A 27,778-nucleotide genomic window follows, 5' to 3' on the forward strand; every position below is an offset into this window, starting at 1 on the left:
TTGTTTCCACTTAGGGTTCTATTAAAGGAAACCTACCATCTCAATCTACATATTAAGGTAGATCTGGTGGCAGGTTCATCTAATAAATATCATCTGAGCCCTTTTTAGGGCTGATCTTTCAGTGTCTGCTAAGTTTAGAAATCTTTTATTACCCTAATATGCAAATATGTGAAAGAGGCTACTGGGGCGTGGAGCTACATGGTGTGGCTACTCCATGCCCTAGAAGACTCTTTAGATCGTCCTACTATGAGATCTTTAATGCACAGCTACCACTTTTCCGTCCTCTGCATAGACCGCATGCGCAGTAGCTCCGGTTTCGGAACTGAGTACGTGCAGCCGCCAACTCAAGTGCGTGTGTGTGCGTGCAGCTACCAGGAGCATAATAGGAGGATCGTAAGAGGTTCCTGGGGCGTGGAGTAGACACGCCATGTAGCTTCAGCTCCGGCTACTCCACCCCCAGTAGCCTCTTTCACATATTTGCATATTAGGGTAAAAAATAAAGAGTAATTTCTAAACTTAGTGGGCACTGAAGGATTAACCCTAAAAAGGGCTCAGATGATGAACCTGCCACCGGATCCTCCTTAACAGTTAGGGGTTTTCTAGATGACACAATACTTGGCTTGTCTCTGACCATTCCTCAGGATTAACCTCACAATTAACCGACACAATGGGGGGGGGGGTGAATTAATTAAGACTGGGATTTTAAAAATTCCCCTCATGTGGTGCAGAGCCCCCATCTACTCAGAAGCTCTGCCCTCTTAGTAGATACTGGTGCAAACTCTACTAGTTCGGAGTTGTAGACCAGGCAGAAAAGCCAGGAAACTGGTACGGAGAAGGTATAATGAACCTCCCCCAATAACTCTGCAAATTGCTGACATTGATTTCAACACATGCCCACATACAGTTCTAATCATTGGGATGTACCCTAAAAGAGATCTGAGACTGATTACGGTAACAGTGGCTTGGCCCAATCACTAGTCAACAGAGTCCCCCTACAACTTCATGTTGTCAGCACCGTGTTATGTGATCAATGTTGAACTGGCCCAAAGCAATGGATAAACCAGTGGGCCAAAGGATTACTCCAAGAATGGGAGTTCCAGTAGAAGACAACCCAATGTGAAGGCTGCTTTAGTCTATTTCCTAGGGCACTGATGTGGAATCATGTTATATGGTCTTATGGTGGTCCATGTACACAATGGGGCAGATTTACTTACCCGGTCCATTCGCCATCCAGCGGCGGGTTCTCCAACGCTGATTTGGGTCTTCCGGCGATTCACCATTTAGAGCACCCAATGTCCACCAGGTGTCGCTGCTGCGCTGAAGTCTGTCGGAGTTCACTGGAGTTCACCATCCTATCCTGGGTGCAGGTAAGTGCGTGTCAAGCGACACATTTGGTTTTTTAAAAATTCTGCAGTTTTTCCGAATCCGTCGGGTTTTCCGACGGCAACACCCCCCGATTTCCATCACGTGCATGCCGGCGCCAATGCGCCACAATCTGATCTCGTGCGCCAAAAACCCGGGGCAATTCGGCGCAGATCTGTAATTTTCGGGAAACCCGGCGAAAAAAAGCGATTCTGGCCCTTAGTAAATGACCCCCAATGTGGCAACCAATCACTGTCCACCATGGGGATGTTACTATACACCACATATCAAGAAGTTGCCCAGTGATTCGTTGCTTGATAACCACGTCATCATTTTTGTATCTTTGCAAAATTTCCATTATGTTGTTATGTTTGTTTAATTTCATTATTTTCCTCAAATTTTATGAATATTTTTTTTACTATTTTCCTAGTAATTAGCTATTTTTGGCATATTTTTAAGTCTAACATCTCTTCTTTCCAATCATTAAAATTCTGCTGTTCGTTCGGTAACCCCATGCATTGGCCAGGGGACTCTGATCTCCTCTTGAAGTTATGTTAAGAAGTTTGTGCTCTCGTTAACCTGTGAACAGTTTACACCATGAGGTCATTGGCTCCAGGGTATAATTATCGTCTCATTCATTAGGCCCATCGGAAAGCTCAGTTCCCTTTTCGGCGCGAGGACGGAACAGCCCCTCCCCTTTCACAATGACATGCCAGCGTGTGGGGATCTGGGAGTTGTGCGGCGCACAAGGATCTCCGAGTGACGCATATTTCCAACAATTGAAGGATATCAAGTCAAAAAGTTCTCTTCTGAGTAGTGGGACACTTGGGATTTCGAATAGGTGGAAACCAGTGCATGTGCCCATTTAATACAGGGGGGAGGGAACAATTGTTGGTCTTGGAATGCAGATTACTGGAATTTTACAGGAAATACTCCTAATTCTTCCAGATTCCGAGGCTGCACATCCTCACACACTCAAAGCCTGGCATCTTTTGTAAGCACATAGCGTGACTCTACGAGTCAATATTCTACGGGGACAAGGTGACATTACAATACTTGACATATTTACACGAGGAGCTTCAAAGCAACAAGTATTCTCACTGGTGTCTTTGGGGATTTGGTTTCGGTAATAAATCCTGTGATCTCAACTCCTTTTTTTCTTTTTGTTGTGAGAGGCACAAATTTTCACAAAGTTCCCAGTTGTGTGAGGTTTTAAAAATTACTTGAAATAGTAAAAAAAAAAAAGAGAGAGGTGAAGGATAGGCACAGAGTATACTGCAACTAACAGTAAGTTTTCTACCTCATCCCAAGATCTTAATTCACATCACTTCTGGTCAGTACTTGTCTATAATGTCCTATAAGACCATATCTGATGATTCTGAGAGATAGATGATAGACACAGTCACAGGCTTAGTCTGCTGCAGCCAATAGTAAGTTTTTTTTAATCTCATCCCAAATGCTTTATTCCCTTCAGTACAAATCATTACTTCTCTATAATGTCCTATATAATCCTGCTGATGCTTCTGGGAGATAGATGATAGACACAGTCACAATCAGGGGCTGCTGCAGCTAATAGAAAGTTTTCTATCTCATCCCAAGTTCTTTATTCCCATCAGTACAGGTCTTTAATTCTCTATAATGTCCTATATAATCCTGCTGAGGCTTCTGAGAGATAGATGATAGACACAGTCACAAACAGAGGCTGCTGCAGCTAATAGGAAGTTTTCTGTCTCATCCCATAGTATGATATTATGATCCCAAGTTCTTTATTCCCATCAGTACAGGTCTTTAATTCTCTATAATTTCCTATATAATCCTGCTGAGGCTTCTGAGAGATAATGATAGACACAGTCACAGGCATAGTCTGCTGCAGCTAATAGTAAGTTTTTTTTAATGTCATCCCAAGTGCTTCATTCCCATCAGTACAGGTCTTTACTTCTCCATAATGCCCTATATGACCCTGCTGATGCGTCTGGGAGATATATGATGGCTAATAGTAAGTTTTGTATATCATCTGAAGTGCTTTATTCATATCAATATTAATTCCCTGTAGCATTATCTAGGATACTGCTGCTGCCGAATTTAAGCTCGGGCACCAAAAATACAAATTCTATAACATATCTATTGTCTACTGTTGAACATTTCAAACAATGGCCTATTTTCATTTGGCAGATGAGCCATTGATTCCCCCCAGGTCGCTGGACACTATTCTTCTCCTACATACGACATCAATGCCAGGGGTTTTTTAATAAAATGGCGAGCAGAATATATCAGGACGTCACTTAAAATTTTTTTTTTTTTAATTATTTATGCAGCTTTTTTTTTTTTTTAACTTTTTATTAAATATCAGAGAAGCATACATATAATAAACCACAATAAGGTATAGTAAAGGATATTTTCGGAAGTCCTTGGGGAGGGTCTTGTTTAGTCCCTCCACTCTCCCCTTGTGTGCTAATGTACTTGTATGAACCCCTCGATTTGCCAACTACAGTAGGTGAACCTCCGAGCCGGCTTGTTAGTACCAAACACTATTACTGTATCGCAGTGTATTTTGTAAGCAATTGTATAGACATCTCATAACACGGCTAAAAAATGAAAAAAAAATTTTTTTTTAAAAAAGACTAAAATTCCTAGGAAACTTTTTCAGAAAAGTTTCGTTCTATGCAACCTTAAAGAAAATCTATCATGTGTTTTTAATCATGTGAACCAAACATACCTTGAGAATGCTGTAGCTACACTGATGCAGAAACATATCTTGTTTAATCCGGGAGCCGAGTGGTTTTTTTAAAAAAAAAAACAAGCCCAGGACCTTGGGAAAGCTGGGTGCCTACATAAACACATTACAAACGGGGCTTCCCGAACCGTCAAGACATTACTAATCAACCTGAGCTGGATGACTCAGCACACTGTACAGCAGTGGGAGGGATGGTGCAGTGATTGATTGCTTCTGCCTGTCAGGGACAACACAGTGATGACATATTCTTATCTTATACTAGGAAGGACAAGGCTGGAGCATAATTAGGGTAAGAGGAGAATCTCCGGGGCAGCCACAGGAGCGACAGAACCTCATTATCATCATTTTATAATAGTTTTTTCGACAAAACCACTCTATTCAGACATTAAACAAGATATGTTTCTGCACCAGTGTAGATACAACATTCTCAAGGTTTGTTTGGTTTATAGCGCATGAAATCAAATCCTTTAAGGTTCTCCACTTTAAAACTTACATCTCATATGTGTAATACAAAACCCCTGCAAAAAAAGAAATTGATAATAAAATTTAAAAAAAAACTCAGATTTAACATTACCCCACCCTCCCAAAAAACAGCTTTCTTAAAGGGTTAATGCTGACTTCCATGGGTCAGTGCCATACGCTCCGCTTAAGTCCTTCAGCTTTGGATATGACCTGGTTAATAGTCTGGGATAAGAGCTGAGAACGCGTTTCCGCTCCCCTCCCCCGTCATTACGGCTTTATGTTCTAGGATATGATTAGGATCGGGGGGAAAGTATTTCCAGGATCTGTATTTTCGGTGTAACATTGATCATATTTCTTGGGTTAGTGAATAAAGGAGGAATGTGTCTCGTTATGGTGGAAGCCGGTGCCTGGATGTGATCAGTGGACCTCCTCCGGTACTGAGATCATACACAACATTTAATGGATCTGGAGGAACCTGCATTGTAAATCACCAAGAATACACATGGCCGCCATTCAAAGAGTTTCCGAGGCAGCGTAATCCCTGTATGGTTCCTGCTGGACGGACAGGTGCAACCAGAAACCCACATGAAAGCCGCTCCTAATGGCTTCTGGTGGAGGAGAACGTTTCCTCTCGCGTCTTGTAGATGTATTTAAGGTCTTTACTGCAGCAGAAAAACCTTAAGAGGTCGATCATTAACCACATATAAGGGAAATAATACACAAAAACTAAAATAAGACAAAAAAAATAAACATAAACTAAAATAAAATTTAAAAAAATACAAAAACTTAAATTAAAAAAATAAAACAAAAGCTAAAATAAAAATAAACAAAAACTAAGATTAAAAAAAATAAAACAAAAACATAAACTCTCAGTGCCACATTTTGGGGCATTTATTAATTGTGGCGCAGGGTTCCGTGTTGTTGGCGTATAATATACACTGAAATGTTCGATTGCGGTGCAAGGGGTTAATGAATTGTTGCAGGTCTGAAACGGTTCAGAACCATATCCAGATTCCTGAGGGTGAAATAGGACTCTGTAGACCAAGGTTTTTGTGCCAAAAATTGCACCAAAAAAATTATTGGGAAACTAGAAATGCAGGAAAAGTGTCAGGATTTCAAAGCGGCACAAAAAGAGAAAAAAGGCGCGAGGGAGGGAAAAGGGCGAATATTGTGGCGTCGACATTTCATGAATGATAAATGAGGCGAAGTAACAGGAATAAAATACAAATATGCCAGAAAACTGACAGAAAGCAAAAGATAAGTGCCCCCCATTGTGACAATTTAGAAAGTGAAGTCTTCTCAGAGAAAATCCCAACTAGAAATACCTGACAGACTAAGAGAAGATTATCCTGTATTACTCCCACAGTGGGGAAATTCACACAGTGATGTCACAGTACAGGGATAATACACACAGTGATGTCACAGTACAGGAGATAATACACACAGTGATGTCACAGTACAGGGGATAATACACACAGTGATGTCACAGTACAGGGATAATACACACAGTGATGTCACAGTACAGGGATAATACACACAGTGATGTCACAGTACAGGATAATACACACAGTGATGTCACAGTACAGAGATAATACACACAGTGATGTCACAGTACAGGGATAATACACACAGTGATGTCACAGTACAGGGATAATGCACACAGCGATGTCACAGTACAGAGATAGTACACACAGTGATGTCACAGTACAGAGATAATACACACAGTGATGTCACAGTACAGGGATAATACACACAGTGATGTCACAGTACAGGGATAATACACACAGTGATGTCACAGTACAGGAGATAATACACACAGTGATGTCACAGTACAGGGATAATACACACAGTGATGTCACAGTACAGGGGATAATACACACAGTGATGTCACAGTACAGAGATAATACACACAGTGATGTCACAGTACAGGGATAATACACACAGTGATGTCACAGTACAGGGATAATACACACAGTGATGTCACAGTACAGGAGATAATACACACAGTGATGTCACAGTACAGGGATAATACACACAGTGATGTCACAGTACAGGGATAATACACACAGTGATGTCACAGTACAGAGATAATACACACAGTGATGTCACAGTACAGGGATAATACACACAGTGATGTCACAGTACAGGATAATACACACAGTGATGTCACAGTACAGGAATAATACACACAGTGATGTCACAGTACAGAGATAATACACACAGTGATGTCACAGTACAGGGATAATACACAGTGATGTCACAGTACAGGGATAATACACACAGCGATGTCACAGTACAGAGATAATACACACAGTGATGTCACAGTACAGGGATAATACACACAGTGATGTCACAGTACAGGGATAATACACACAGAGATGTCACAGTACAGGGATAATACACACAGTGATGTCACAGTACAGGGATAGTTACACAGTGATGTCACAGTACAGGGATAATACACACAGTGATGTCACAGTACAGAAATAATACACACAGTGATGTCACAGTACAGGGATAATACACACAGTGATGTCACAGTACAGGATAATATACACAGTGATGTCACAGTACATAGATAATACACACAGTGATGTCACAGTACAGGGATAATACACACAGTGATGTCACAGTACAGGATAATATACACAGTGATGTCACAGTACATAGATAATACACACAGTGATGTCACAGTACAGGGATAATACACACAGTGATGTCACAGTACAGGATAATATACACAGTGATGTCACAGTACATAGATAATACACACAGTGATGTCACAGTACATAGATAATACACACAGTGATGTCACAGTACAGGGATAATACACACAGTGATGTCACAGTACAGAGATAATACACACAGTGATGTCACAGTACAGAGATAATACACACAGTGATGTCACAGTACAGGGATAATACACACAGTGATGTCACAGTACAGGGATAATACACACAGTGATGTCACAGTACAGGGATAATACACACAGTGATGTCACAGTACAGGGATAATACACACAGTGATGTCACAGTACAGGGATAATACACACAGTGATGTCACAGTACAGGGATAATACACACAGTGATGTCACAGTAAAGGGATAGTACACACAGTGATGTCACAGGACAGAGATAATACACACAGTGATGTCACAGTAAAGGGATAGTACACACAGAACGGGGAATATACACACAGTGATGTATTTGTCTTACCCCCCTCCATAGACTGCAAGGAAAATAAATGATTGACTCTCCAAGAATTTATGCCCCGGTTTGGTCACCATTAGTGATAACTGTCCAGTCATTGAATTCCTTATAAGATTCTCAGTTCTTGTGTTCATCCCATAATATCCCCCGAGCCGCCCATGTCCCGTCCAGTCATTGCTCCATCACTCATCGGTCTTGGCCGTTGCCTTGGACTATCCATTTCTGAAGTCTTGTTCGGAGTCCTCTAGGACCTGTCACTAGTCTGACTCGCCTCTCCTCCCTCAATCTCTAACACAAGGGCAGCTGTTAGATAGACAGATACATAGATACAGATTATAGGAGATAGATAAACAGATAGATGATCGATATATAAGGAGATAGATGAGAAGGAACTGCACACGGGCATCAACTAAGGAGTATTAAAGGATAAATACATCCTCTGCCACAAAAGTCCACATACAGGGGGCCCCCTTAGGACAGGGGGCCCTGGGCCAATGCCCAGTTTCCCACCCCTTAACACCTGCCCTGCCTCTACCCAGTGCCACACACGCTTCCTACCTACGGTCCTGTCTCTGAAACAAAAGCTAAATTATCTATATTAGACATCTAAGCAAACGCCCATGAATAGTTTACAATACGAGGACACTGTCCCTTCCTCTAATGTCCCCCCGGGCATCTATGTGCCCCCATCACCTGGTATAATCGCACTAATCACAGTCCCCCAACCACCAAAGCCTCATGGATAAAAACATCTCCAGCGTCTCCCCATTTAGTTTATGGGTTTGTGATTGTAGTTTATGAGCGCTGACATAACATGGACACACATGATAGATGATGATAGATTACACCCAGCAGTGACATAGACCATGGCTCCGGCGGCTCCATCCTCACACACATGCTCGCCAGTTTCATTCATGCAGACTGGCACCTTAAGGTTACCATATGTTTCCCTCTTTGTAGATCTGCATTTAGCCCAAATGTATATTTTCCACTATAAAATCCGCTCCAACATTTGGACTTTGAAGTCTCGTCCCTGAAAAAAAAAAAAAACACCTTGACACATTTTAATGGTCTTTGTTTTGGAATTGCCGACACCTTCTGCTCCGGGTGGAACATTAGTTTTTTTTTTTTAGGAGAACATTAGAGGGGTACAGGTGTGTAACGCACAAGTCACACGGCACAAGGAGCCGGAGAGGAGCTGGTTCTGTAGGGATTGTAGAGGTTAGGAAAAAACTGGGAAGAGAAGACAATGATAGGGGAAGCAGAGAAGATCAGGGACTTCCTAAAATGTAACTAAATGTAACTAAGTAACACAATCGCTCCCATGAGTTACAGATTGTAGGTGCGCCGGCTGGTGTGAACAGTTGTCAGCAGCTTCTGGTGTTTAATGTTGTCAGATGTTAGTTGTCTGTTTATTATGGATGGTGTTAATGGTTGAGAATGAAGCATTTTTTGTTATTCATTATTGATCCCTAAGTTGTTCATTGTTGTTCACTGTCAATTGTTATCTGTTGTTAACTGTTGTCCGTTGCTGAACAATAGTTGTTCTTCAGTCATTGAGGCAAATTTACTTAGCCGGCCCTGTAGCGATCCCCGATCCAGACGGTCCGACGAAAATGAAGTCCGGCACGATTCACGTAGCTGCATGTGTCACTTCCCCACTCAGGACCCCGGAGTTCACCTTCTTCTTCCTGGTGCATGTAAGTGCATTGCCCGTGTATAATGCGCTGTGCTGGGAGTCACTGAGATCGTGCGCCCGATATCCTGCATGTGTCACTTCCCCGCTCAGGTCCCCGGAGTTCACCTTCTTCTTCCTGGTGCATGTAAGTGCATTGTCCGTGTATAATGCGCTGTGTGGGGAGTCACTAAGATCCTGCGCCCGATATCCTGCATGTGTCACTTCCCCGCTCAGGTCCCTGGAGTTCACCTTCTTCTTCCTGGTGCATGTAAGTGCATTGTCCGTGTATAATGCGCTGTGTGGGGAGTCACTAAGATCCTGCGCCCGATATCCTGCATGTGTCACTTCCCCGCTCAGGTCCCCGGAGTTCACCTTCTTCTTCCTGGTGCATGTAAGTGCATTGTCCGTGTATAATGCGCTGTGCGGGGAGTCACTGAGATCGTGCGCCCGATATCCTGCATGTGTCACTTCCCCGTTCAGGTCCCCGGAGTTCACCTTCTTCTTCCTGGTGCATGTAAGTGCATTGTCCGTGTATAATGCGCTGTGTGGGGAGTCACTAAGATCCTGCGCCCGATATCCTGCATGTGTCACTTCCCCGCTCAGGTCCCTGGAGTTCACCTTCTTCTTCCTGGTGCATGTAAGTGCATTGTCCGTGTATAATGCGCTGTGTGGGGAGTCACTAAGATCCTGCGCCCGATATCCTGCATGTGTCACTTCCCCGCTCAGGTCCCCGGAGTTCACCTTCTTCTTCCTGGTGCATGTAAGTGCATTGTCCGTGTATAATGCGCTGTGCGGGGAGTCACTAAGATCCTGCACCCGATATCCTGCATGTGTCGCTTCCCCGCTCAGGTCCCCGGAGTTCACCTTCTTCTTCCTGGTGCATGTAAGTGCATTGTCCGTGTATAATGTGCTGTGCGGGGAGTCACTAAGATCGTGCGGCTTATATCCTGCATGTGTCGCTTCCCCACTCAGGTCCCCGGAGTTCACCTTCTTCTTCCTGGTGCATGTAAGTGCATTGTCCGTGTATAATGTGCTGTGCGGGGAGTCACTAAGATTGTGCCCCGATATCCTGCATGTGTCACTTCCCCGCTCAGGTCCCTGGAGTTCACCTTCTTCTTCCTGGTGCATGTAAGTGCATTGTCCGTGTATAATGTGCTGTGCGGGGAGTCACTAAGATCCTGCGCCTGATATCCTGCATGTGTCGCTTCCCCGCTCAGGTCCCTGGAGTTCACCTTCTTCTTCCTGGTGCATGTAAGTGCATTGTCCGTGTATAATGTGCTGTGTGGGAAGTCACTAAGATCGTGCGGCTTATATCCTGCATGTGTCGCTTCCCCGCTCAGGTCCCCAGAGTTCAAATTCTTCTTCCTGGTGTATGTAAGTGCATTGTCCATGTATAATGCGCTGTGCGGGGAGTCACTAAGATCGTGCGGCTTATATCCTGCATGTGTCGCTTCCCCGCTCAGGTCCCCGGAGTTCACCTTCTTCTTCCTGGTGCATGTAAGTGCATTGTCCGTGTATAATGCGCTGTACGGGAGTCGCTAAGATCGTGCGCCTGATATCCTGCATGTGTCGCTTCCCCGCTCAGGTCCCCGGAGTTCACCTTCTTCTTCCTGGTACATGTAAGTGCATTGTTCGTGTATAATGCGCTGTGCGGGAAGTCACTAAGATCGGGCGTCCGATATCCTGCATGTGTCGCTTCCCCGCTCAGGTCCCCGGAGTTCACCTCCTTCTTCCCGGTGCATGTGCAACACCCTCGCTGATGCAATGGCGAAGGAGTGCTTGCGAATAAGCCCCACAGCATGTCATCACATCACACAGGGGACATTGCAGTGGTAGCTCCTGCCTGGCAGGGCAGGAGTTAAGTGTTTTGTATGATGCTAGATCTGTTATCCAATGATCTGTGTTACATCCTGTCCTCTGTAAGCTGAGATGTGATTGGAGGAGCAGCCACCACCTGACCAGAGGAGTTACAAAACCCCTGGCCAGGAATGTTCTAGAGAAGTCTCTCTCAGGAGGGAGAAGAGACCAGTCCTGGTCAGACCTGAGGGTCTGCAGGACACCAGCTAGAGATTAGTTTAGCCTAGCTTAGATCAGAAGGAGCAGACTGGGAACTCCAGTCCAGAATCTATTCAGCCAGCATACCAGACCAGAGCAGGAAGAGCCTAGCCCCTGCCTCTGAAGAGTGGAGCTAATAGATTAGAGTTAGTGAGGAAAGGGGTATCATCCTACCTTCAAGGGTGATACCTGAAGCACTCCAGCACTCAGCTGTACGAAACAAAATGTATGGCTTTAGAGCCAATCCGGCAAATTGACGCCACTAACAACCAGCCATAGCTATGATTGGCCAGGTGTCGACATGTAGTCACCTGTACCTGCAGCTACTTAAAACTGAATGGGAGCCCTGACTGTAGGTACAACTTTGGGCCAGTACAGGGACAGAGAGTCAACTGCTTCTGGTTCTGTGGATCCTCAGTGCTGTACAGCTGATCAGTGTGGAGTCTGGGTGTCACTTCTTCACCGATCATCTGTTGATGATCTATACTGAGTGTAGTATGGCGGCTCAGCCTCATCCCCTTCTATCGAGCCAAACTGCGATAACATAGACAACTAGGGATGAGCGGACCTGTTAGGGTTTAGATTTGACCGAGTTCGCTCATCCTCACTGGTAACACCAGCACGATACCAAATGTTCTCGATTAAACGCTGCCAACAAAATGGCTTCTGCTTAAGTCACGGAGAGTAAATACAATCTTTAGCCATTTAAAGGAAACCTACCACTTGTAGTGGCAGGTTTCTGATGGCAATACCGAGCACCAGCTCAGGGTGAGATCAGGGTGAGCTGGTGCCGGAGCTTATTTTAGTTAGTGTTTTAAACCGCGGTATCGCGGTTTAAAACACTTTTTAAACGTTGTAGCCGGCGCAGGCAGGTACGCGCTCGGCGCTTACCGTGCACGCGGCTCTCATTCACTTCCTATGTAGCCGCGCGCACAGTAAGCGCCGAGCGCGTACCTGCCTGCGCCGGCTATAAAGTTTAAAAAGTGTTTTAAACCGCGATACCGCGGTTTAAAACACTAACTAAAATAAGCTCCGGCACCAGCTCACCCTGAGCTGGTGCCCGGTATTTCCATCGGAAACCTGCCACTACAAGTGGTAGGTTTCCTTTAAAGAGTTAACACGCATGACCGATTGCAGGCGTTAACGGTGGAGGCTGAGCCCTATCATCGAACCCGAACTGCTGGCTGAAGTCAGACCCAAACCTGCAATGTTCATCCCTGACCCATATTATTTTGGGTTTAGGTTCTCTCATCTGTATAGACAAGCAATGAACAGAGGGGGCGCTATTTCTGGAAGGAAGCAGCAGATTTTTCTAGTCTTTAAATACTTAAAGTCGCCACTCGTTATCTCGGACAAGTTATATTGAGATATGTTATCATAATTGACCTGGTAGTGAATGGGTTAAAATCATGAGTTTTTGATATTATTCAATATTTGAGGAAGTCGAGGGGACGGGTGTAAGAAATAACCTGGTACATGTTGGGAAAACCTGCTGCTTATCAAGGGGGGAAATTCACAGCTTTGTGGAAAGTTCTCATAAAAATCTTCCACTTTCTCTATTGCTTCTTTATGTGTGAATATAAGTTTGTATTTGAGTCAAAGCTGTTTCCATTTATGTCAAATTGTATCAGTAACAATCTGCGCCGCCCCGGAACCGCCTGATGTTATTATCCACAACAGTAAAAATTAATAACTTTTGCAATTTTTGTAAAAAAAAACTTTTTATATATCGGAAGAAAATAACTGGTTAATTTCCTATTGGGGCGAGATGAGATTTGTCTTTGTAGATTGTTAGGAATTAGTGCGGGAGAGTTAGAGGTTTGGAAGGAAAGGAAAAGCTCCTGCTCCAGCACCTGGGCTCCCTGGAGCTCCATTAAGGAAGGAGGAGGGTTTCCTGCTATAGCGGCCATCTGCAGCACGAATAACACCGGCTGAGGGGGAGACAGATAACTCAAGGTGAATAATCTGTGGGTAACAAGGGACGACCATTAGTGCTCAGTTCCCCAATATAATATGTAGCAACATTGTGATATTGCGAGTTACCGGATGATTCTCTTCTGGATTGCACAGATCTGTCCGTGTGTGGTGCCATCTGTGCTCGTACATTGCACCAAAGCCTGTACATGGATATATGATGGGTATTAGAGTGCATGTGCATCATTCTGCTTAAAGGGATTATCCACTATGATGCATGACTTTACAAAGAGGTCAGGGGTCCCTATACATTATTTAAGCTCAATCAAAGCTAGATCCAATGGTAGGTTCCTCCTGACATCCTAACCCGTAAACGACCTTTCTCTAATCCTTCATTGTTGCGAAACCTGATCTAAATTTTATCTTAATGATATGCACATATTTTGGCACGGAGTAGACTTTCCACACCCAAGTAATCTTTGCAGTTCCACCTCTTGCGTGTCCTCGGCACCAGTAGTGCATTATAATGTAGGCAGTTTGGGCAATAGCCGGGGGCCAAGGAAGCACAAGGAGGTGGGAGAGCAGAGACTACAGGGGCGTGGAGTAGCCTTTCCTCTCACAGCCCGGATAGGCTACTCTAGACCCCAGTAGCTGCTGATGAACATTTCATATTACCAAGATAAAGTTTAGATTAGGCAATAATAAAGGATTAGGGAAAGATAGTTTAGGGCCGTTAGGAGGACATTAGGAGGAACCCACCTTAATAGAAACCAACAATGAGGGGGAAAGGGGGAAAAACAGAAAGTACCGTGCATGTAATGTTAGATCCCCAACTCTATGCCCAAGTGGCACCCCTACATAATGTACACATCTAGTCTGATACCTCAGAAGGTTAATCAAACCAATGAAATCCCCCAACAAATGGAAGGAAGAGAGGAAAGACTCATTTATAGTGAATGGATAAAAAGTTGAAACTTTATTTATAGATATAATGTGACAAATACATAAAAAGGATACAATACACACAATGCGGTGAGTCACAGGAAAATTGCAGCCAAGAACCGGGACAGTTAAGGACTAGAGATGAGTGAGTATACTTGTCAGGGCTTGATGCTCGTTCGAGTATTAGAGTACTCGAAACGGCTCGTTGCTCAGACGAGTATTTCCCCTGCTCGAGATCGAGCTTTCACTTAACGAAACTCAGTGAAGAACAGTGAAGAACACATTGCAGATGTTTCCGTACATCTGCTAACTTATCCGAAGACATTAGTGCAGAAAGGTGTTCTTCACAATAGTATGTGAAAAACAATGGGGCAGATTTACTTACCCGGTCCATTCGCGATCCAGCTGCGCAATCTCTGCGCTGGATTCGGGTCCGGCCGGGATTCATTAAGGTAGTTCCTCCGCCGTCCACCAGGTGGCGCTGCTGCGCTGAAAAGCATCGGAACGCGCTGGAGTTCACCGAGCCGGGCTGAGTGAAGGTAAGTGCAAGCTCCGCGACAGATTTTTTGTTTTAAATGCAGCGGTTTTTCCGAATCCGTAGGGTTTTCGTTGGGCCACGCCCCCCGATTTCCGTCGCGTGCATGCCAGCGCCGATGCGCCACAATCCGATCGCGTGCGCCAAAATCCCGGGGCAATTCAGGGGAAATCAGCGCAAATCGGAAATATTCGGGTAACACGTCGGGAAAACGCGAATCAGGCCCTTAGTAAATGACCCCCAATATGTGTGAAGAACACATTGCAGATGTATGGAAACATAGTTTGTTAAACAGCTTTTGACGTTTTTGTGCACAAAAATCTGGCGCAGTTCGTTCATTTGGCGCATTTATGTGCCATTTTCTGGCGCACGGCAGAGTCGGGCACTTAGTGGTTCTGAGTCCCTGCGCCTTATGTGACATAGTGAGCGGCTGTGTTACAGATGTTTGCATGGGATCTATCACTAATTTGCGCCTAAAAAGACGCAAAAAAGGTGCAAAAACGCATCTACTCCGAGCAGCTGCACTTCCAAAAAAACTTCCCTCTTTACTACTAAAAACAAAGATTTTCGTTTGCCAAATGAAGAATTCCCTCTATGTAACATAAAAAATAGCAGTTTTATAATGTAACATTTCTCCAGTAACGACTTCATCATTGTCTATGGCAGTGATAGCGAACCTATGGCACGGGTGCCAGAGGCGGCACTCGGAGCCCTTTTTGTGGGCACCCGGGCCATCGTTCCAGCACACCAGACAGGACTCAAAGAATCTTCCTGCAGTTCCAAGCAACTTAAAAGATGCTGCTTTCAGTGATATTTTGATACTTGCTTCGCTACTTGGGACTGTAGGAAGAGGGAGAATGTGTAGATCAGGCCGAATTATCTTTGGAGGACCTTCTTCTGGTCCCACAATTCTATGTGTGCAGAGGGACACTGGAAAGAAGCTAAAATGATGAAAATTTTCCATCTTTCTACTGTGTTGATGTCCTCAGGAGGCCAATATGATTGAAAATTGTTGAACAGGGAGCAATAAGTTACTGCTTTAACTTTTGGATGGCACCTCGAGATAAATAAGGGGGGTTTTGGGTTGCAGTTTGGGCACTAGGCCGCTAAAAGGTTCGCCATCACTGGTCTATTGGATCATCTCTGGGAGTGATTATTGTCTTATTGTACAGATCTGAGAATATTATCAGTCTCCATTTACTGGACATTATAATAAGAAAGGAAAAGACTAGAGATGAGCGAGCACTAAAATGCTCGGGTACTCGTTATTCGAGACAAACTTTTCCCGATGCTCGAGTGCTCGTTTCGAGTAACGAGCCCCATTGAAGTCAATGGGAGACTCGAGCATTTTTCAAGGGGACCAAGGCTCTGCACAGGGAAGCTTGGCCAAACACCTGGGAACCTCAGAAAAGGATGGAAACACCACGGAAATGGACAGGAAACAGCAGGGGCAGCATGCATGGATGCCTCTGAGGCTGCTTAATCGCACCATTATGCCGAAATTATGGGCCACAGCATGGCCATGACAGAGTGACAGAATGAAGCTAGATAGCATGTAAAACATCCAATAATTGACCCTGACACTATAGGGGACGGCATGCAGAGGCAGCGACAGCAGTGGCAGCAGGCTAGAGAGTGGCATGGCGACATACCCTAAATGGACTCAGGCTTCCAACCAATGGGTGGCAGAGAGGAACCAAAGGAGGTGAGCAAGAAGGGCTCAAATAATATCGGTACATGATAAAAGTTTGCCAGGATATTTTGTGGATTACACAGCAGGGTGGCGACAAAGTTAACATGGAAGCCATGAAAACAACCCAAAATTCTGCCTGACACAGCACGTTTGATAAGGCGGGCATGTATGGAGGCAGTGAACTAGTAGTAGATTAAAGGTGCTGCAGTTAAAACTATGTTAGTTGGTTCTTGGCATGGAGCTGGCGCTCCGCTGCCAGGCGAGCTTTCGCCAATCCAAGCCCCTGTCTCTAGGCTACTCCCCAAACAGCACTTCTAAGAACCTTTTGTATAAGATCAAGTGTAGTAGCGTTCTTATAAGTTTGGGATATGGCGGGTGAGGGGAATGTAAACAGATGCGCAAGAAGCGCTGAAATAATATCCGTAAATGGTAAAAGTTTGCCAGTGTATTTTGTGGATAACACAGCAGGGTGGCGACAAAGTTAACAACTTTGATGTGGAATCCATGAAAACAACCCAAATTTCGGCCTGACAAACCTCGTTTGATAAAGGGACGATGTATGGAGGCAGCTATATGGACGACTTTTGGAGGTAGCAATGGAGACAACGTGTGGAGGTTGCTATGGAGACAATTCAATTTGGATAGTGCCTGTATGTGGCAGTCCAAAAAAGTTTTCAAACCAGAGGAGCAGGTAGGTGGCCCTCCAGAAAAATGGAATAGATTGAGTGCCTGTATGTGGCAGTCCAAAAAAGTTTTTAAACCAGAGGAGCAGGTAGGTGGCCCTCCAGAAAAATGGAATAGATTGAGTGCCTGTATGTTGCAGTCCAAAAAAGTTTTCAAACCAGAGGAGCAGGTAGGTGGCCCTCCAGAAAAATGGAATAGATTGAGTGCCTGTATGTGGCAGTCCAAAAAAGTTTTCAAACCAGAGGAGCAGGTAGGTGGCCCTCCAGAAAAATGGAATAGATTGAGTGCCTGTATGTGGCAGTCCAAAAAAGTTTTCAAACCAGAGGAGCAGGTAGGTGGAGCTCCAGAAAAATTGAATAGATTGAGTGCCTGTATGTGGCACTCCCAAAAATTGTTTAAAACAGAGGACCGGGTCGGTGGCCCTCCAGAAAAATTAAATGCATAAAGTACTATAGCTAGAGCCAGTGGGCCCTGTCAAAAAATAGCCAGTTTCCTCTGCTTTACTGTACAAAGAGCAGGAGAAGGAGGAAAATGAGGAGGAGGAGGAATGGATAAATTATTCAGGTTGAGCTTCCTTCACCTGCTGGAGATTGGAAATTAGGAGAAATCCAGGCTTTATTCATCTTGATAAGCGTCAGCCTGTCAGCGCTGTCAGTCGACAGGCGTGTACGCTTATCGGTGATGATGCCACCAGCTGCACTGAAAACCCGCTCGGACAAGACGCTAGCGGCAGGGCAGGCAAGAACCTCCAAGGCGTACAGCGCCAGTTCGTGCCACATGTCCAGCTTTGAAACCCAGTAGTTGTAGGGAGCTGTGTGATCATTTAGGACGATGGTATGGTCAGCTACGTACTCCCTCACCATCTTTCTGTAAAGATCAGCCCTACTCTGCCGAGACTGGGGACAGGTGACAGTGTCTTTCTGGGGTGACATAAAGCTGGCAAAAGCCTTGTAAAGCGTACCCTTGCCAGTGCTGGACAAGCTGCCTGCTCGCCTACTCTCCCTCGCTACTTGTCCCGCAGAAGTACGCCCTCTGCCGCTAGCGCTGTCAGAAGGGAAATACTGTTTCAGCTTGTGCACCAGGGCCTGCTGGTATTCATGCATTCTCACACTCCTTTCCTCTCCAGGGATGAGAGTGGAAAGATTTTGCTTGTACCGTGGGTCCAGGAGAGTGAACACCCAGTAATCGGTGCTGGAATAAATTCTTTGAACGCGAGGGTCACGGGATAGGCAGCCTAGCATGAAATCTGCCATATGCGCCAGAGTACCAACGCGTAAGAATTCACTCCCCTCACTGGCCTGACTGTCCATTTCCTCCTCCTCCAACTCCTCCAACTCCTCTTCTTCTGCCCATACACGCTCAACAGTGAAGGACTCAACAATGGTCCCCTGTTGTGTCTCGCCAACATTCTCCTCCTCTTCCTCCTCATCCTCCTCCACCTCCACCTCCTCCGATATGCGCTGAGAAACAGACCTAAGGGTGCTTTGGCTATCAACAAGGGAATCTTCTTCCCCCGTCTCTTGTGAGGAGCGCAAAGCTTCCGACTTCATGCTGACCAGAGAGTTTTTCAACAGGCCAAGCAGCGGGATGGTGAGGCTGATGATGGCGGCATCGCCACTGACCATCTGTGTTGACTCCTCAAAGTTACTCAGCACCTGACAGATATCAGACATCCACGTCCACTCCTCATTGTAGACTTGAGGAAGCTGACTGACCTGACTACCAGTTCTGGTGGAAGTTGACATCTGGCAGTCTACAATCGCTCGGCGCTGCTGGTAAACTCTGGATAACATGGTCAGTGTTGAATTCCACCTCGTGGGCACGTCGCACAACAGTCGGTGAGCGGGCAGTTGGAGGCGGCGCTGCGCTGCCCTGAGAGTGGCAGCATCTGTGCTGGACTTCCTGAAATGCGCACAGATGCGGCGCACCTTCGTGAGCAAATCAGACAGATTGGGGTATGTCTTGAGGAAACGCTGAACTATCAGATTTAACACATGGGCCAGGCATGGCACATGTGTCAGTCTGCCGAGTTGCAGAGCCGCCACCAGGTTACGGCCGTTGTCACACACAACCATGCCTGGCTTCAGGTTCAGCGGTGCCAGCCACAGATCAGTCTGCGCCGTGATGCCCTGTAATAGTTCTTGGGCGGTGTGCCTTTTATCGCCTAGGCTCAGCAGTTTGAGCACCGCCTGCTGTCGCTTAGCGACGGCACTGCTGCTGTGCCTAGAGCTACCGACTGATGGCGCCATGCCCACGGATGGTCGTTCGGAGGAGGAGGTGGAGGAGGGGTGGGAGGAGGAGGAGGCATAGTAGGCCTGAAACACCTGTACCGAGGTTGGCCCCGCAATCCTCGGCGTCGGCAGTATATGAGCAGCCGCAGGGTCAGACTCGGTCCCAGCCTCCACCAAGTTAACCCAATGTGCCGTCAGCGATATATAGTGGCCCTGCCCGGCAGCACTCGTCCACGTGTCCGTGGTCAGGTGGACCTTGTCAGAAACGGCGTTGGTCAGGGCACGGATTATGTTGTCTGACACGTGCTGGTGCAGGGCTGGGACGGCACATCGGGAAAAGTAGTGGCGGCTGGGGACCGAATACCGAGGGGCGGCCGCCGCCATGAGGCTGTGAAAGGCCTCGGTCTCTACTAGCCTATAGGGCAGCATCTCCAGGCTTAGCAATCTGGAGATGTGCACATTAAGGGCTTGGGCGTGCGGGTGGGTTGCACTATATTTGCGTTTCCGCTCCAGCGTCTGGGGTATGGAGAGCTGAACGCTGGTGGATGCTGTGGAGGATCGTGGAGGCGACGATGGGGTTTTTGTGGCAGGGTCCTGGGCAGGGGGCTGACTATCAGCTGACACAGGGGAAGGAGCAGTGGTGTGCACGGCCGGAGGTGAACGCGCTTGTTGCCACTGAGTGGGGTGTTTAGCATTCATATGCCTGCGCATACTGGTGGTAGTTAAGCTATTAGTGGTGGAACCCCTGCTGATCCTGGTTTGGCAAATGTGGCACACCACAGTCCGTCGGTCATCCGGTGTTTCCTTAAAGAACCTCCAGACTTCTGAAAATCTAGCCCTCGCCGCAGGAGCCCTCGCCACGGGAGCTTCACTAGTTGACACATTTGGCGCTGATGCACCAGCTCTGGCCCTGCCTCTCCGTCTGGCCCCACCACTGCCTCTTCCAACCTGTTCTGGTCGAGGACTCTCCTCCGTCTCAGAAGCACTGTGTTCATCCGGCCTCTCAACCCAACTTGGGTCTGTCACCTCATCATCCTCCGATCCCTCAGTCTGCTCCCCCCTCGGACTTCCTGCCCTGACAACAACTTCCCCACTGTCTGACAACCGTGTCTCCTCATCGTCGGACACCTCTTTACACACTTCTTCCAGTACGTCAACGAGGTCATCATCACCCACAGACTGCGACTGGTGGAAAACCTGGGCATCGGAAAATTGCTCATCAGCAACCGGACAAGTGGTTTGTGACTGTGGGAAGGGTCCAGAAAACAGTTCCTCAGAGTATGCCGGTTCAAATGGCAAATTTTGCTGGGAGGGGGCAGACTGGGGGGGAGGAGGCTGAGGTGCAGGAGCTGGAGGAGTGCCGATTTCGGTGACATGGGTGGACTGCGTGGAAGACTGACTGGTGGACAAATTGCTCGAAGCATTGTTGGCAATCCACGACATCACCTGTTCGCACTGTTCTGGCCTCAACAGTGCTCTACCACGAGTCCCAGTAACTTCAGACATGAACCTAGGGAGTGTAGCTCTGCGGCGTTCCCCTGCTCCCTCATAAGCAGGTGGTGTCTCACCCCGCCCAGGACCACGGCCTCTGACCCCTGCAGTAGTTGGACGCCCACGTCCCCGCCCTCGTCCTCTACCCCTAGCCCTCGGGTTAAACATTTTGAAAATGAGAGTTATAACTTTATTTTTTTTTTTTAACTTTTTTTTGTGTTTTTTTTTTTTTGTGTTTTTTAGTTTTTAAAACCAAACGATGCTATCCTATTGCTATGGCTATTTTCTAGCCAAGTATGAAAGCACACTACTATGCCAGATGAGATGACGCTGAGTTATGAAAAAAATAAACGTAAAATAAAAAAGGAAATGGCAGACTGTGCCTAATTGAAATACAACCCTGGGCCCTAATAAATTTTCCCACTTCGGTCTTTGCGATGGATATGTGCGTCACTAAGCGCAAAACACAGTGGTCGCAAGTCTCACTACAAATTGCTCACAATTTGCTAGTAGATGCACTGCAACAACTACAGCCACCAGCAGATCAACCAGAAATCAAATATATATAACGCTACTGTAGGCGTAAGTAAGCCGTTTGTATTCTCCTATGGCTATTTTCTAGCCAAGTATGAAAGCACACTACTATGCCAGATGAGATGACACTGAGTTATTAAAAAAATAAACCTAAAATAAAAAGTAACTGGCAGACTGTGCCTAATTGAAATCAAACCCCTAATAAATTGTCCCACTTTGGTGTTTGAGGTGGATATGTGTGTCACTAAGAGCTAAACACAACGGTAGCAAGTCCCCCTGCTAATTCCTCACAATATGGTACTAGCTGCACTACTAGTGCCAGCAAGCCCAGCCACAAGCAAATAAAAAAAAAAAGGATAACGTTATTGTAGCCCTAAGAAGGGCTGTTGGGTTCTTTGAGAATCACTCCTGCCTAACAGTAAGCTAATAGAACGCCCTAACGCTTTCCCTGACCAGCAGCAGCTCTCTCCCTAGCGGCATCCAGACACAGAATGATCCGAGCAGCGCGGGCAGCGGCTAGTCTATCCCAGGGTCACCTGATGTGGCCAGCCAACCACTGCTATCTACGTGTAAGGGTACCACGTCATGCTGGGTGGAGTGCAGAGTCTCCTGGCTTGTGATTGGCTCTGTTTCTGGCCGCCAAAAAGCAAAACGGCGGGAGCTGCCATTTTCTCGAGCTGGCGAAATACTCGTCCGAGCAACGAGCAGTTACGAGTACACTAATGCTCCAACCAGCATCAAGCTCGGACGAGTATGTTCGCTCATCTCTAGAAAAGACTCATTTCAGCAAGAATTTTTTTTTTTAAATATCTATAACTTTTAGTCCCTGCAGTTACATCACAATGAGACTGTTTTGTGTAAAAATGAAGCCCTGAACGTTCTGTCACATTTTTTGAATCTCATTCCATTATTAGTCTCAAATGAGATTTACTTTGTAGGGTAAAAATTAGAGACAAATTAGGCGCAAATGAATGGGACATGAGACAATTCCAAAGTGCATTTACTAAGGCAGAACCAGATCCATCATAGATCAGGAGCCAAAAAGAAGAGCAAACCAGGCGCAAAAATAGGCGAAGCTGAGACCCCCTATGATTAATGTCCCCCACAGTGTTCTTGGTCCATTCCAAACATTGAAGCTTCGGGTCCTCGAATCTGAACCCAGACTTCAGCAAGAAGTGCTCTAAACACGTGATTAGTGCTCAGAACACGGATATCAACAATACAAGTGCCATTGGCAAAGTCGTCACAGGGAGAGGCGATCTTAATGAATTAGCAGTCACCTTGTTAGTTTTACCACAATTGGTGACAGCACCGGTACGGGTGTTACCGATAGCTGCCCGAACCCAAAATGAGCCATCAGGTTCAGATTGGTCCAAACTATGCAAACCCCAATGGATTGGGGGACCCCAGAAATATTTTATGGCCCCCAAGGAGCCACAATCCGACACTATGTAGAGACCCCACTACTTTATATTTTTGAAAGATATCACCACAATTTTTTGTATCCATGTGCTATCATGGAACGATACATTGGGGCAGATTTACTTACCCGGTCCATTCGCGATCCAGCAGCGCGTTCTCTGCGGTGGATTTGGGTCCGGCCGGGATTCATTAAGGCAGTTCCTCCGACGTCCATCAGGTGGCGCTGCTGCGCTGAAGAGCATCGGAACGCACTCAAGTTTACCGGCCTATTCCTAGTGAAGGTAAGTACAAGCTCCGCAACACTTTTCTTTTTTTAAATGCGGCGGTTTTTCCGAATCTGTCGGGTTTTCTGACAGCCACGCCCTCCGATTTCCGTTGCTTGCATGCCAGCGCCGATGCGCCACAATCCGATCGTGTGCGCCAAAATCCCGGGGCAATTCAGGGGAAATCGGCGCAAATCGGAAATATCCGGGTAACACGTCGGGAAAACGCGAATCGGGCCCTTAGTAAATGACCCCCATTGTGATAGTTTTTGACTTATTTGTGGACCCCCACTAATTTATCATTGTGGATTATTTCAAAAATGTATACAAAAAGGACTGAATTATGTCTGTAACTCAGAGACTTTGGAGACATGTAAACCTCAATTCTCAGAATCCAACTTTTAGTACAAGAACCAATAGGTCAAGTATGTAGAATACTCATGAACATATCCCCGGGTGGGAGAATCTCCACTGCTCCCTACATCTGCACTTCTTCACTTTTCATTGGGCTTCACGAAATCTGTAATTCAAAATACTGTAATGACAGTAAATAATATTTTCTAAATGAACATTTCGCTCCAGGTCTTGGACCTCTCTCTATAGTTAGTGTATAATCGACGGAGTAAATGTATTCATAGGAATCACCATACACAGGCGGAAGACGACGCCAAGAACCATTGACGCCAGTAAGTGTCCGAGAAATAAAGTTTCTGGCCCCAAAATATGTAAATCAGTGTTTTTTGGAAAGAGTTTGAGGGCTGGGTGGGAAGATGACTGAGGATACTGACTAATTATCTTGGCCTTAGTCGGAAAGGTCTTCATCTGAGAGCAATATCCGAAAATTGTAAATTTTCACAGATTTATGAACTCTAACATAAATAGAGCCGGAAAAAGAGGTAAAAAAGCGAGAGAAAGGAGCCACGAGCCATAAACATTTTCTGAGAGGTAATAAATCTGTAGAAGTAATGGGAGAATTTATTATAGATGGCAGTAGAGAGTTAAAATTATATAAAAAACACTAATAAAACATTACTACTTTATTAAGAATTAGCTACCGAGGCTCAACATTTTGGTGATTTTTTTTGGCCATTATGTAAACTATTTAGTATCTTTTTTAATTTAACTTTTATTACTTTTAACTAAATAGGTTTTCCTTACAATTTTAGAAACCCCCTGGGGGGCTGGGCAGGGGTGTACGAAATAAAATCATATTTATTCCTTCTTCCGGTTCTAGAATTTCAGTGATCGTGAGTTTCCTTACTGATTTGTCAAGATGCTCAAAAAATGGGGCAGATTTACTTACCCGGTCCATTCGCGATCCAGCGGCGCGTTCTCTGCGGTGGATTCGGGTCTTCCGGCGATTCACTAAGGCAGTTCCCCCGATGTCCACTAGGTGTCGCTGCTGCGCTGAAGTTCGTCAGAATGCACTGAAGTTCACCAAGCTGGGCCGGGTGCAGGTAAGCACGTGACCAGCGACACATTTTTTTTAAAAATGCGTGGTTTTTCCAAATGCGTCGGGTTTTCATACAGCCATGCCCCCGATTTCTGTGCCGTGCACACTGGCGTCGATGCGTCACAATCTGATCGCATGCGCCAAAGACCCGGGGCAATTCAGGGAAAATCGGCACAAAACGGGTAACCCGCCGTAAAAACGCGATTCGGGTCCTTAGTAAATGACCCCCATTGTCTTTGCATATAAGAAGCTGAGGTGTTTTCTAGGCAGTGGATACATTTTTTTTTCATTTTTTCTTTGGCGGTTTGTTTTATTTAGAGAGAGCAACTCTTGGGATGCACAACCAAGGGAAAAAAGTAAGGGAAGAGACAGCAGTTCCTACCTACTTGCCGATCTTACTCTAGACAGGAGGTGACAACTTTGTGATGTTCCCTTCCTGTGCCAAAGTGAAACACAGAGACAAACAGAGGGCAAAACAGGACACAGGAGGTACAGTATGGAGATGGGAGAAGGTCCACAAGGTCACCTGTCATCTCAGACTCCGACAGTCGGGGCTTTATGGCAGAGTCTGCCGACAGAAGCCTCTCCTCGATGCAAGACATATGAAAGCCGAATACAGAGTGCAAAACACATGAAGAATCCCAGACTATGAGGAATAAGTTTCTCTGCTCTGATGACATGAAGATTGAACTTTTGGTGTTAGTTCTAAGACGAAGACTGGCCCAGCCAGAGCCCAGACCTAAACCCAATGGAGAATCTCTGGAGAGATGTGAAAATGGCCTCACCCAACGTTCACCATCCAACCTGAGGGAACCAGAGGATCTACAAGGAAGAGGCAGAGGATCCCCAAATCCAGGGGTGAGGAACTTGTAGCATCTTCCCAAGAAGATTCCTGGTGCCCAAGCTCCAAAGCTGCGTCTACTGACCAGTACCGGGGGCTGAATACTTATCACCGGGGGCTGAATACTTATCACCGGGGGCTGAATACTTATCACCAGGGGCTGAAGACTTATCACCGGGGGCTGAATACTTATCACCAGGAGCTGAATACTCATCACCAGGGGCCAAATACTCATCACCGGGGGCTGAATACTTATCACCGGGGGCTGAATACTTATCACCGGGGGCTGAATACTTATCACCAGGGGCTGAATACTTATCACCGGGGGCTGAATACTTATCACATTTCTGTTTTTTTCTGCCAAGATGGGACAGAGGGCACATTACAGGGAGACAGAGGGCACATTACTGGGGGGGCAGAGGGCACATTACTGGGGGGGGCAGAGTGCACATTACTGGGGGGGCAGAGGGGACATTACTGGGGGCAGAGTGCACATTACTGGGGGGGGGCAGAGTGCACATTACTGGAGGGGGCAGAGGGCACATTACTGGAGGGGGCAGAGGGCACATTACTGGGGGGGGCAGAGTGTACATTACTGGGGGGGCAGAGTGCACATTACTGGGGGGGGCAGAGTGCACATTACTGGGGGGCAGAGTGCACATTACTGGGGGGCAGAGTGTACATTACTGGGGGGGGTCAGAGTGTACATTACTGGGGGGCAGAGTGCACATTACTGGGGGACAGAGGGCACATTACTGGGGGGACAGAGCGCACATTACTGGGAGGGCAGAGTGCACATTACTGGGGGACAGAGTGCACATTACTGGGGGGACAGAGCGCACATTACTGGGAGGGCAGAGGGCACATTACTGGGGGGCAGAGTGCACATTACTGGGGGGCATAGCGCACATTACTGGGGGGCATAGCGCACATTACTGGGGGGCAGAGCGCACATTACTGGGGGGCACAGCGCACATTACTGGGGGGCAGAGCGCACATTACTGGGGGGCAGAGTGCACATTACTGGGGGGGCAGAGTGCACATTACTGGGGGGGCAGAGCGCACATTACTGGGGGGCATAGCGCACATTACTGGGGGGCATAGCGCACATTACTGGGGGGCAGAGCGCACATTACTGGGGGGCACAGCGCACATTACTGGGGGGCAGAGCGCACATTACTGGGGGGCAGAGTGCACATTACTGGGGGGGCAGAGTGCACATTACTGGGGGGGCAGAGCGCACATTCATGAGCAAAGAAAGAACTAATTTGCTTCTTTTGTTACCAATTGGTTGCAACGAAACAAAGAGTAAAAAAATGTAAAGGGGTCTGAATATTTTCCGTACCCATGGTGATTACAAAGGGGGTTATGTATCATTAGGCTCCTTGTGGCAGTTTTATGTCTGTTTTGAAGTCAAAGATGACAGCTCATCCTCTACCCCTTCGGTACATTACAGGCAAAGCACGGCACTGAACCTAAACCGGCCCACATGTTATTACAGAAATGGGAAAAAATTTATTTCTAATTGTGGGAACCCTCTAAAAGATTTTGTATCATGTGACAATTAGACCCGAGTGGCGCCGAATCACAAACCAACCAGAATCAACCAATGGTTGACTAATAACCATGGAGACATCGGCGCAAGAGCGACAATAGATTTTGATATCATATCAAACAAACTTCTGAATTTTTGAACAATTTTTAGACATAGATCAGATTTGTCCTGGGTGCTTTTTTAGAAATTTTTGCAAATTTTCTTCACTACAAGGGGTCCATGGAACCCAATAACAGTGAATGGAGGGTGATTGGGCCTTTTATATGGAATAGTACAAACTTCAACGGAGGTGATAAACATTTCTATACTAAATTTATTGGGGCAGATTTACTTACCCGGCCCATTCGCGATCCAGCGGCGCGTTCTCTGCGCTGGATTCGGGTCCGGACGGGATTTATGAAGGTAGTTCATCCACCGTCCACCAGGTGGCGCTGCTGCGCTGAAAATCATCTCAACGCGCCGGAATACACCGAGCTGGACCAGGTGAAGGTAAGCGCTTCCCAAGCGACACATTTTCGGTTTTTAAATGCGGCGTTTTTTCCGAATCCGTTGGGTTTTCGTTCGGCCACGCCCCCGATTTCCGTTGCGTGCATGCCAGCGCCGATGCGCCACAATCCGATCGTGTGCGCCAAAATCCCGGGGCAATTCAGGTACAATCGGCGCAAATCGGAAATATTCGGGTAACGCGAATCGGGCCCTTAGTAAATGACTCCCATTCTG

Source organism: Engystomops pustulosus, chromosome 5 (assembly GCF_040894005.1).
Source record: "Engystomops pustulosus chromosome 5, aEngPut4.maternal, whole genome shotgun sequence".
Classification (NCBI taxonomy): Eukaryota; Metazoa; Chordata; class Amphibia; order Anura; family Leptodactylidae; genus Engystomops; species Engystomops pustulosus.